The sequence below is a fragment of the Gymnodraco acuticeps genome, unplaced genomic scaffold (genome assembly GCF_902827175.1).
Source record: "Gymnodraco acuticeps unplaced genomic scaffold, fGymAcu1.1, whole genome shotgun sequence".
In the NCBI taxonomy this organism is placed as follows: domain Eukaryota; kingdom Metazoa; phylum Chordata; class Actinopteri; order Perciformes; family Bathydraconidae; genus Gymnodraco; species Gymnodraco acuticeps.
This window is the reverse complement of record NW_022991037.1, coordinates 237,235-250,595: the sequence shown is the minus strand read 5'-3', so window position 1 is coordinate 250,595 and position 13,361 is coordinate 237,235. Positions and strand designations below refer to the sequence as shown.

Genomic DNA, 13,361 nt, shown 5'->3' with positions numbered 1-13,361 from the left:
GATATTAAAAAAAATGCATGAATGAATAAATGTTAACTAGGTAAAATAAGATATAAATGAACAACAAAAATAAAATATGTTACATTTATTTGTTATTGGCTATGGTAGGTTATTGGTTATGTTCACATACTTATTTGATTATTAAAATGTAAACCGATCTTTTTCATATGGGTGATTTAGAGTTGTACCCCCTAGATCTAGTCTCTAGTAATTCTGCTCAAAGTGCACCAGATTGAAGCATTTTACTTTCAAATGTAAAAAAAATGTCAATACGTTTGTGGTGTATTGGTCTTTTGTAGAGATTTTTCATTTATTCTTTATATATTCTATTGTGTATTCCTTGGAGGGGGGGGCACCAAATCATAATCTAGCCTAGGGCACCAAAATGTCTAGAACCAGCCCTGCCCATAACAATAACTATCTCTGACGAGAGTCAGGGGGGGGGTTAACATCAGCAAACAAGCGATATAAAGAAAACTGTCAAAGTGCTGCTAATATTATTTTTTTTTAAATGTGGGATACAAAATATTTCTCCAGTTAAAAAAAAAAAGACTAGATCTGAAAAAAAACAATAAAAAAAATGTGCCCACAGAATGTCCAAATGTTTTTAAATGGTATAAAAATGCTTTAAAAACAACAAACAATGCAAATATGCAAATAATGTATTCAACAGCTTACTTACTTACCTTCCCACTTCAAATACTGTAAATGGTAGTATAATATAATGCAGTTACTTATTAAACATTACAGTTTTCACATAAGTTGACCAGAAACAATAACTGATTAGGGTAAAGGGTTTGCTGCAGCACGGAGAGAAGTAAGAAGGAACTGCATTTTACGGACATTATCTTCACTTAATCAGCGCGGGGGCGAGGCATCGAGGCCTCACGCTGAGTACAAGAAGGAGACAGCATCATACACTCCACATTTTCAAGAGCAACTCAAATCTTCACAGGAGTCTTCACAGACACAGGTAAGAACATTTGTGTTTTATTGGGATGTTTTGATATTTTGGTGTAACATTATGCTAAAACATAGCTTTTGACAACCACATTAGATTTAGTTTTTGTATTCACTTGTCTTTATTTTGTATTAGATGCTTCTCTCTGCCCTTCTTGTGGTGGGCGTCTGCCTGATTCCTGCTCACTCCAAACCAGCAGGTAAGCTTCATCGTAATCACTGTTTAATTTCTACATTTGTGTAACATTACTGGCTAATTCCAAATTATTGCGATATTTGACTAATGTGTTGTTCGCAGGGGAACAACTCGGCAGTCCTCTTCTTCAAACCTGTTTTGAGGAGGCAAAGAAAATTGTTGACGATGCTTACAAGTACTCAAGAGAAGAGTGAGTTCATTTTAAAATAGTCATTTATATTTTAATATAATTCTGCGATCATGTACACTAAAGAGTTTTTAATTTGCATGCAAGCCATTTATTGCATTATTTCAGAAACATTTATGGGAAAAGTCACGGAATCTCCCAAAAAATTACACAATTTAAATTCATTGTTTGATTTTGTGACTTTTTCTCCTCCAGGAGTCTGAGACGGGTCCGTAAAGAGGTGGTGCGTCCTCACGATGCTCTCCGCCTGCTGAAGCAGCCTCGCGGTGAAACGCGCTCAGCCGTGAGATCTGCAGACTACATGGCACAAACCATCCACCTGCTACAGGAGAGGGTGCATCATGTGCACAAACGCTCACTCAACATCACAGGTCAGACATGTGGCACCAAACAAAAAGAACACCTCTGTCAGGGAATCATTTGCTTAGGTATTCAACCTTCGACCCAGTTCATCGTTTTCTCTCTTTACTGTTTCTTTTCCCCATTACATAGGTCTACGGCCTTGGGTATTGCTGCTATCTCTTAAGGAGGGGCAGCTTGGGCGCATTGTTGTTGCCAGTCTATGACAGAGCACAAGCCGCCATGAGGTAGTTTACTGTTCAGGGACGTCGGTTCCCTGGCGCACATTATTTTCTATGGACGACAGCTCTAGTTAGATTCAGGGTCCATCATTGTTTAGTCTCGCTGATAAAGAATGTTGATTATTACACTCCGAACTAGTTAAAACCTAGAGCTGCAGAAGAGGTCTTCAGAATTGGTTTGGCAACCGCTGTGTCAACTCGTGACACACCACCTGTCTTGTCAATTCTCCGGCCGTAACTCCAAATAAACCGTCAGTGTTTGCCGTCAAAGCTCCAGCTCTCCTCGTGCCTCTCTGAGTCCTGTTTCCAATTGCTTCAGAAGATACAGAGATCACATTGTTTTCTCACAACTTTTCCTGGTTTCTGAGGTTTACCATTTTGTAATATAGGCACGGGGCGGACTGGGACTAAAATTCAGCCCTGGAAACTGACCCAGTCCGGCCACATGAAATGTCAAATGTTAGAAATCCGCTGTTTATTATTTAAAGTTTTACGTCTGATTCGCTCCTTTTTTCCTCTCTGCACACAGCTCCAGTTTGATCATTGGCCTGTCATCAGATTTCATTAGTTGCTGCTGTAGCGGAAGTTTAGTAAAATTATTTTTGATGAAATACTCCAAATCTCCACCCTCCATAATTGCACTTGCTTCAGTTGCTTGCTACTTTTTAAGGGCAGTGATGACAGTTACAGTACGAACTGAAGTTGATGCAATTTGATTGGATTGTGAGGCATGACGTGAGCCTCATCTGATTGGTCAATCCCTCAATTTTCTTTCACCAAGGGAAGCCAATTTCAGCTGGCCTCCTCTCACAACAGAGAGTGCAATCTACTGTTTCACCATAACATCTAGAGGGGCGCTGTTTCACTCTTTGTAAAATACTCAATGAGAATGGGGGAGAGACGGGCCGGCAGAATAATTACCGAAACTAAACGAAGTGTTTTTATTTATTTATTAAAATTATAACTACAATGCAAAAAAACAGGGGAAGCCTGGCTTCCCTTGGCCTCCAGGAGTTATCCACTGAGTTCAAGGGATAATTCTCACCCACCTCTTGCTCTTGCCCTGCACTTGTATACGTGCCAGTTGAGCTGGTTCTTCCAGCAGCTCAACTCTGTCCCTCATCATGAACGCAGGAGGCTGGTATGGAGTCATATTTGGGTCAATATTCTAGCGCGTAAAACAAGCTACTCACGAGCGGAAAATGTGCTTTTACACGCGCATAAAATGACCCTCGCGCGCAGATTAAACCCCCGCGAGCGGCTCTGCGCTCGCTCGCGAGAGAGACAGCCCTCTTGCTTGCTCGCGGGAGTGTCAGCCTCGCGGAGTCTGTCTACGCGCGCGTGAAAAGTTTCTGGCACTTTGGGGCGGAGCCACTGGACTTTGATTGACAGCTGCCAGGAAATCCGGGGTTGCCAGGTTTGATAAATGCCTGAACTACCAAGAGCCGAGCAGTGACGGCAGCAAAATCTAGGTGCGTACAGCAGACAGTAGCTAGCAGTTTTCGACGGACACAGCCCACTGAAAAATGTATTGTTTTATATCAAATTAATGTATATTACATTACATTACATTGCATTTAGCTGACGCTTGTATCCAAAGCGACTTACAATAAGTACATTCGACCAGGAAGACACAACCTTGAAGAAAACAGAATCATATATATATATATATATATATATATATATATATATATATATATATATATATAGATTAGCTGTACACTTTACGAATATAATAGTTTTTTATGGACAACTTTACCATTCTATCTCGTCCAACTGATTTTGCTGCCGTCACTGCTCGGCTCTTGGCAGTTCAGGCATTTATCAAACCTGGCAACCCCGGGTTTCCTGCCAGCTGTCAATCAAAGTCCAGTGGCTCCGCCCCAAAGTGCCAGAAACTTTTCACGCGCGCGTAGACAGACTCCGCGAGGCTGACACTCCCGCGAGCAAGCAAGAGGGCTGTCTCTCTCGCGAGCGGGCGCAGAGCCGCTCGCGGGGGTTTAATCTGCGCGCGAGGGTCATTTTATGCGCGTGTAAAAGCACATTTTCCGCTCGTGAGTAGCTTGTTTTACGCGCGAGAATATTGACCCAAATCTGACTCCATAGCTGGCTGTATATCTGAACTCGCGCCCACATCATTCTCTTCATCATCTTGCACTTGTTCTAAGCTGCTGCTGATAGTGCTTGTAGCAGCGCTGCTGCCAAAAAGGTCTGTCAATTTGCGACATTGATATGCTTCACCTGCGAGTGACTTCACCTTTATTTCTCTTGCCTTCTCGGCCCACCTTTTTCTTTTCATTTTCTTTGATTTTTAACCATGTTTTTTCATTCTCCCTGTCTGCCGCGGCGTCTAATCCCTTCTCTTCGTGTGGCCGGTCTTTTTTCTTCTTCGTGTGTGATTATTTGACATAAGAACCACACAACTGCAGTAGCGGCCGCTGTCGCCCTCTGTCGGCCGTCAGCGCAATTTAAATGATGACGTTAAACCTTTTTTTTTTTTAAAGTGCCGGCCGTCAACGGCCCTTGACGACTGGCCGTTCTGTGGTTCTCCAGATTCTACAGATGGCCAGTCCGCCACTGGGCACGGAGCATTTCAAGGCTGCAATTATGAACCAGACATGTGACTCTATTAAATATATATTTTGTACAGATTTGCTCTCTGAAGAGGACCTGAATAAGCTGTCAGAAATAACTGGATGTGCAAGACAAGTCACTTTTCCTTCGTGCAGCACAACACCAAACCTCAACACGTATCACACAGCCACAGGCGTCTGCAACAACATGTAAGAGAAACATAAATGTTTTTTTTTTCCAAAAAATGCACTTTTTAATCTGAGAAGCATTTTCATTTATTTTGACTTCTGAAACACCATATTGGACAAAAGTACATTGTCAATGTATGTAAAAATAAATTGTATATTTCATTCCAAAAAGCAATCTGTGTTGATTTAGTGGAAACTTGCAAGGTCTATGAGAGCAATTGTGGCTTACATTTTAAGAGGAAATTCTTTTGAAATACACCTAAACATCTTGAGCCAAACACCACAGGAGATGTGTAAACCTAGGCTTTCTCAAGCAGCGTTTCCAAACATGACCGTTTGCTTTTAGAAAAAACCCGCGCCTCGGATCCTCCAACACCCCTTTCACCCGCTGGCTTCCTGCTGAGTATGACGACGGCATCTCTCAACCGAAGGGCTGGGACAGAACTCGAAGATTCAACGACTTCTTGCTCCCACTGGTACGACGTCAAATCGCAAACACTCACCTTGATTAATATACGTAAATGCAGATTTAAATTAAAACCAAGTTGTCCTCCACCTTCAGGTGCGACAGGTGTCCAACAACATCCTGAGCACAACAGACGCAGGCGTGGTCAACGACCGAGAATACACTCACATGATGACCATATTTGGTCAATGGATTGACCACGATATCACCTTCACGCCCTTCTCCCCCAGCATCCGCTCCTTCAGCAACGGCATCGACTGTGACGAGAGCTGTGAGGAAACTGAGCCATGCACACCCATGCCGGTTGGTTTGAATGCTCAAAAATAAATATATACATGTTGTTTTCACTTAAAATCTTCCCACCATAACTCTTGGACTCTTTCCTGCAATCAGATTCCTCCCGGCGACCCCCGCTTGCCCACCGGCCGAAACAGCTGCATCCCTACGTTCAGATCGGCCCCTGTTTGCAGTTCAGGATACTCCGCCTACAATTTTGGCGGGGAACCTAATAAGAGAGAGCAGATCAACGCGCTGACGGCCTTCCTGGATCTGAGCCAGGTATACGGCTCCGAGGAGCAGCTCGCCAAGTATCTCCGAGATCCCGACAGTGACGGCGGTTTGCTGCGCGTCAACACCAAGTACAGAGACAACAGACGTGAGCTGCTGCCCTTTCACCCTATGCAGGCGAATATGTGCGCCACTCGCAGGAGGGTCACCAATGACACCAACGCCAAAGAGGTGCCATGTTTCATCGCAGGTAAGCCTCTTCCTGTCACTAATGGCTCTAAAGGCGACATTTTAATGGCTTAATAGCTACACTATAATAGCCTAGTTAACACTTTTCTATATACAACCACATTAAGGTGATATAAATGTCTCATAAATCATTTTTTCAATACTTATATTGTAATGCAGAGGTGTGTCTTATCTTGTAATTAAGTGTCCATATAAGTAAGTATATATAAATACAGTATACTGTATAAGTATCTTGAAGACTTAAAAAATCAAATATGCACTACAACAATGCATCATGTGTGCATTTAAATAATTTCTAGTATCAAAGAAAAAGAAAATATTGTTTTCACTACATTAAAGATGTAATAACTAAGCTAAGAAAAATTGAAAGTAATTTATAGTAGAGGTAAATAAGCAAATGTTCCCTTTTTTAACCTCTTCATGCCTTTGTATGAAACTATTAGGACATGATGAATCATTTATAAAGCCAATGTTTTTAAAGGACATAAACTCCTCTGATCAACTATCTAATGGGTACATTTATGTCTATAAGGTGACACCCGCGTTGACGAGAACATCGCTCTCACATCTATTCACACTCTGTTCATGCGTGAGCACAACCGCCTGGCCCTGGAGCTGAAGAGAATAAACCCGCAGTGGGACAGCGAGACGCTCTACCAGGAGGCCCGCAAAATCATGGGGGCTTACACACAGGTAGCAAAACCTGAGGGTCACTCAGATGATATATTCCTATCCTTACAACAACATGTTTTACTGAAAATCGACCTCTGTCTCTCCCAGTTGTTTGTGTTCAGGGACTATCTGCCTCGCATTGTGGGTCCTGATATAATGCATAGAGAGCTTGGCCATTACCCCCGGCTACAATGCTAACGTGAACCCCAGCATCGCCAACGTCTTCGCTACAGCAGCTTTCCGCTTCGCCCACTTGGCCCTCCAGCCAGTCTTTTCCCGTCTGGATGAAAACTACATGGAGAACTCCCGCTTACCCAGCGTGCCTATGTTCAAGGCCTATTTCACCCCCTGGAGGGTCGTCTTCGAGGGTGAGTTTTACAGAGAGCAGTGGAGTAACTTATCAAATCAAAAATGCAACTATAAGTCAACCAAAAAACGTGTCTACGGATAGAAAAACAGTCAATTTACTGCTAAAGTACAAGAACCCAATGCGTCCAATTTTCTGGGTCCTTTTCTTCCTTCCTCCCGATAGCAAAGGGTGTGCCACAAGGTTCCATATTAGGACCCATTCTTTTTACCATATATGTAAATAATCTATGTAATAATTTAGCAAATGCTTCTTACCATTTTTATGCAGATGACACTGTTATTTATTGTTCCTCCGCTTCTATAAAGCAAAGTCTAGATTTCCTCCAGTCTGCCTTTGATGTCATACAAACCCATTTATATCAACTAAAGTTGGTATTAAATGCTGAAAAATCCAAAGTGATGATATTTTCGAATGGCAAAAAGTTACCATCTATTCTACCCAAGATGTGTACTGCTCAAGGGGCTGACATTGAGAGGGTCACTACTTACACATATCTGGGATTTCTTATTGAACAGAACTTGTCTTTCAAGTTACACACGGAAAATGTTGTTTCAAAGCTAAAAATAAAATTAGGTTTCTTTTACAGGAATAAATCCTGTTTCTCTTTTCAGGAAACATTTGATATCTGCAACGTTTTTACCTGTATTAGATTATGGTGACCTGCTATACATGAATGCCTCTGACCAATGCCTAAAGAGCTTGGATACTGTGTACCATTGTGCCTTACGATTTATCACTGGATGTGGATATCGAGTACACCATTGCACTTTATATGCTGCTGCTAATTGGCCATCTTTGTCTGCTCGCAGACTTTCCCATTGGTTGGGTTTTATTTATAAATCTCTGCTTGGGTTGGTTCCCTCCTACATTTGCACATATATGTGTCAAAGAGAAAGTCTGTATGGCCTGCGCTCCCAAGATTTTATTCAGATGCTGGTCCCTACAGTGAGAACAAAACTGGGTAAAACAGCTTTTAGATATGCTGCCCCCACAGCTTGGAACAATGTACAGAAGGAGCTGAAACTCTCAGATGTAATCACTATGGTGGAATTCAGGTCCATCTTAAAGGACAGAGAACACGACACCATTGGTAGATGTGAGTGCTCGTATATCCTAAAATCGTTTAAAATGTTGCCAGTTTTGAATGATTTTAATAGTTTGTTTTACTTCGCATATTGACTGGCTAATGTGCCATTTTATTTGTGTTTTACAGCTGTATTTGTCTGCCTGTCATGTCTGTGTTTTATCTGTTGTAACTTTGTACATGCTGCCCTTCTTGGCCAGGTCGCTCTTGGAAAAGAGATTTTAATCTCAATGAGTCTTTTACCTGGTTAAATAAAGGATATATATATTCATGCAATAATGGTAGAGAATGCTGTTTTCAGCTTCTCAAACTGTCAATCTGTCACCCTAACTTCTATTTAAATATCTCCAGAGGGCATTGACTCCGTGCTCCGTGGTCTGGTTCGAAGTCCTGCTAAGCTGAAAACTCAGGATCACATGATGGTGGACGCTCTGAGGGAGCACTTGTTCCAGTTTGTGATGCATCTGGCTTTGGATCTCGGTGCTCTCAACATGCAGAGGGGGCGTGACCACGGCTTGCCTGGTACATCCCTCACTTTGAATATCATCCTTCTCTGATGTTTCTTTCTTTCTTATTGTCCTCATCCACTATTTGCTTACCCGATGTTTTCTCCTCTAGGCTACAACGCCTGGCGCAAGTTATGTGGCCTGTCTCAGCCAGGGAACCAGATAGAGCTCGCTCAGGTTTTGGAAAACGCCAACCTGGCCCGTGAGCTGCTGCAGCTCTACGGGACCCCCGCCAACATCGATGTCTGGATTGGAGGCGTGGCGGAGCCGTCTGTCCGTGGCGGCCGCGTGGGGCCTCTGTTCGCCTGCCTCATCGCAACACAGTTCCAGAGGATCCGCCAGGGGGACAGGTCAGCGTCCATGTAGATAATAACATGTGAATCACATTTAGTTCTGATTTCTAACAATCTACATGTCACAGGTTACAGTATTTTTGTTTTGTGGATGAACTGTTAAATTGTACATGTACTTAAATTCATGCCTATGTTGAGCATTAGATTTTAAAATGTAAAATGTGTGTCACATAATAAATTGTGTTATATATTAATATATAATGTCAGATGCACAATCATGAAAATAATTGCTTTACAAACACATGATCTGCTGACCGTAGTCTGTTGTTTGATATCATCAGGCTGTGGTACGAGAACCATGGCATGTTCTCCCTGGCTCAGAGAGCGGCTCTGTCCACCTCCACCATATCCAAGATCATCTGCGACAACACCGGCATCTCGTCTGTCCCCCACGACGCCTTCAGCGTCATCTCAAATTGCAACAAACTCGTCTACTGCTCCAGCATCCAACGCCTGAACCTGTCCGCCTGGAGCAAGTATGGACAGTGATGGGGGCCACATAATTGATGTAACTGGTCACCAGGGGGCCGCAAAGTCACTTGGAACACACACACACACACACACCACACACACACACACACACACACACACACACACACACACACACACACACACACACACACACACACACACACACACACACACATATTAGTAGTAGTGGCGGCTCAAGTTGCTTACTTTCATTACAAGCAACGGTCTGCAAACATACTAAACATTGTGGTTTACCCCTGAATTCAGTTGAAAATATATTCTTTCTCCCCACTTTTCTTGGAAAACACGATTTTCCTCAGATACCTTTCTCTTTCTCATGCTGACATCCACAGAGGGCTGTGCTCATATGTTACCCGCTCTATCGAAATCAGTCGGAAGTCGCAACGGCTCATTTCAAGATAAAAGTGGATTTGTGTAAACAAATTGTTGTTCGGGTGTTTTGTTTGATTTTAAATAAAGTCTTGGCTTTCAGAATATGAAACTTGTATTGCCAACATTACACGATAAATACATGTTTGAAGCTTGTAAAGGGAAGATGACAGCTCTCACTCGCAACTCTGCTCTTCCACAGCGCCGCCTCCCCTCCCTCCCGCTGAAATTATGAATGCAAGGCGTATAGTAATCATAGATAACACGGCAGGGTCCGTTACAGTTTGTTTTCATCTGATTTCAAATAAACAAAGTCTTGGCTTTTAGAATATTAAACTCGTTTTGCCAAATTCAGATGATAAATACAACTTTGAAGCAGCGGCGCCGGATTCATTTCAGAAGTGGGGGGGGGCAAAAAGTGCGTGTGTGTCATACTTGCCAACCCTCCCGATTTTCGCGGGAGATTCCCGATTTCATTGCCCTCTCCCGGTTTCCTCCCGGGTCATATTTATCCCGCATTTCTCCCGATTTCTGACTAAATCTGATTTGTGAGTCACGACCTGTTTCATTCTAACATAACGTTCCAAATGTTACTGTTTCCACTCGGACTTCAATACAGCTACACCATTGTTTGGTTTCCATGGTAACGCGTCTCTTTAGTATCGCACGCAACTGAAAGTCAGAGAGGGTCTTCAGGAGGAAGATAGTCACAGAAAACAGAACAAGAATGAACAACTCGACCCTCTGCTCACTCCTTTCCTCTAAATTAAACTATACAGGACCAGCCCACACACATGACAGCGCAGTTGCTCCATCATTCCATCTCTTCTTTGTTCCTGCTCAATACGCTCTTGTTTGACAAGCTGAATGTTGACTGGTGTTTGACTGAAGTAAGTGCACTTTTTTTGGAACACACTCTCTGTGAAAAGTTCCAGTTATTAACTCCGGTATTTACAAAGCTGTCATCTCCACATTTGGAGAAAGTTACAAGCCGTTTGACGGCAGAAAATCTGCATATTTCACAGAAGTTGTTGTTATCACTTGCTCAGTGTAATTTCATTTGACCAAATGTCTTTACATATACATTTAAAAGATTTGATTATTATCCACTTTTTTGTTTTATGTCCTTTTATTTAAAACATTCTTTGAGACTTCATCTTCTGGTTCAAATTTCAATAAATGTAATTTGTATAATCACTCTTTTGTCTTTATTCTACATGGACATGTTAGAGATTCCATTCAAATATGTTGATTATTCATATCTTCCTCAGGCTAGGAATAGTATGTCGAGTTTTTAATGCTAAATATATCATGTTCTCACAGGATATAGAATGAGACAACACAGTTTGTATCCATTGTGTGTGAATGCTTCTCTTCAGACCAACATAGTAAGATGTGAGCATGTTCCTATGCAACCTAGGTCTGCTCTGTTTAAAAAAAGCAAATCTGCCACTTTTATATTGTAGAATTTGTTTAAAATTAAAGCAGTCTTTAATTGTTTGTCCTAAACATAGCAATAAATGCTTTTGAAATGTAACATGTCTTTGAAAAAATGATAGTATACAGTTTATATTGTGTATCACCTTTAACTTGAAAATACATAGATGTGGTTTTTTTATCTATAAAATAAATAAATAGACAGACACTTTATCAATCCCAAATTGGGAAATTAATTAACAGCAGCAGTGTGTTCGGGTATTGGAATAAAGTATAAACTACACAACACAAGTATAATGCACAGCAATCCATAAGATAAGTCCGATATGTTCATGAAAACTCCCCAGGAGACACCGACACTAACGTGCCCGAGTGGACTCCGGAGTTTGCTGCATGAGTTGCACTGTATGATCTGTGGTGTAGTGGGCTGTCACTCAAAAACTGAGTAGCCAATGGGGACGCAGCCCTGAAAGTCTCTTCTCTTAAATGCGTAGTTTTGCTTTATTCTGAGAAAGTGTTGCTTTATCTTTATGAAACAAAACTAATCCCATATACACACAGCAGGGAGAGATGCAAATATCATGGAGAAAATATATCACAAGAATCTCAATCTTGAGCAAAAAAATAAAAAAATAACCCGGTATTTCTACTAATGGAAAGTAGGTCTGCACACCTAGTCAAACTTTTGTCAAACACAAGTGTGACCAGTTGAAAAATCATGCAGAAGTTGTTATTTTGTTCATAAATGTCTTTTGAAATTGGCCAAAAACTGGAGGTCGCATAGAATTTATAATATCTTTGTTTCCAAAGTGTTTTTCGTGCAAGATGACCATGAGTCAATGTTATGTCTTGGATTGGCTTTGATTATTTTCTTTATTGCAATCAGTTCATATAACCTTGTCATACAGTATACAGAAATCTCAATACCTTATACACACTTTACTCTGCTTTCATAAAAGTACACAAGGCACTGACTTATGCCATAAGTCCCATTCCTTAAAAACCTCTTAAGCCCCACGGACCCTGTTCCGGGTCCGAAATCACGTCATTTGCAGGAAACAACGTCTAAGGAACCTTAATATTTAATAAACTATCAATATTTTATATCCATATAACGGGGAAAAACTCATTTAACTGATTTTTTTCATTTTTCAAAAAAAAACACACAATGCTAACAGTGACCCTCTGAATTAGCCCCGAGCGGAAAATGCTAACCTATTACTGCACCGAAAATCACTCCTAGCTCCCTTATTACTTATCCTAGCTGCACATCCAACACATCATTTATGATCGTAAAGACACAGAATCTAACGGTGCCCACCTCAACACTGAAAGATACAAACTTGCGACGTTATCAACAAAAACGTACATCAAAACATGTGGCACTAGGTAGCCTAAAACGCTAACATGGCTTACCTAGGTCTTTGTCTGGTCAACACTGGTCTTCAATGGCATTAAAACGATAACAACGATGCTGTAGTTAATCCATAGGTTAATATCCAATGTGACTGTGTCCCCTTTGAAATGTTCTGATAATCTATAAGCAATAAAACTCAGTGCATGACATTAAGGATTTTGGGAGATGGCCCTGTGGGCCATCTAAGCTAATTTACAGATGGCCCTGAGCCCAATAGAGATTGCCCTGAAAAATGCGCACGGACGAAGGGTTTGGGGGGCCTCCCCCTAGAACATTTAGGTTGTTGCAGGTCTTAGATGCTGTCTGGTGCATTCTCTAGACTGAATTATAAGATGAACCACCACAATATTATATTGTACAATTTCAATTTTATTTTTTAATTTCACTTGTTTGTTTGTTCTTGTTTGTGTTTGCTCGCTTGCATGCCCTGCATAGCTTTAAGAAATACTTAAGTTGTTGGTCAAGACACTTTCCATCTGATGAAGGCAAATGCCTTCCCAGATGTAAAAAAAGTAGAAAACATTACATTCAGTTATAACTGCCAAAACAAACATTATTTACACTATTATGGCCCCTGTTAAAAATGTTTGTAATGTTATCTAAATTGGTCGAACGAATGCCTCCTCATCCGGAAGCTGACCGAGCAGCAGTCGAGAGGAGCCGAGCGCATCCGCGAAGCACACAAAATGGCGACGTCAGAGTTCCCGTTAGCCGGCAAATCTAAATCTCTTCGGTCAAAATAATTTCCCTTTA

At 41.5% G+C, this 13,361-nt stretch overlaps 1 pseudogene; it reads left to right on the top strand.

Moving 5' to 3' along the window:
• Positions 1 to 1,096: 1,096 nt before the first annotated feature.
• On the top strand, positions 1,097 to 9,643 carry LOC117559789 (annotated as a pseudogene).
• The last annotated feature ends 3,718 nt before the right edge of the window (positions 9,644 to 13,361 follow it).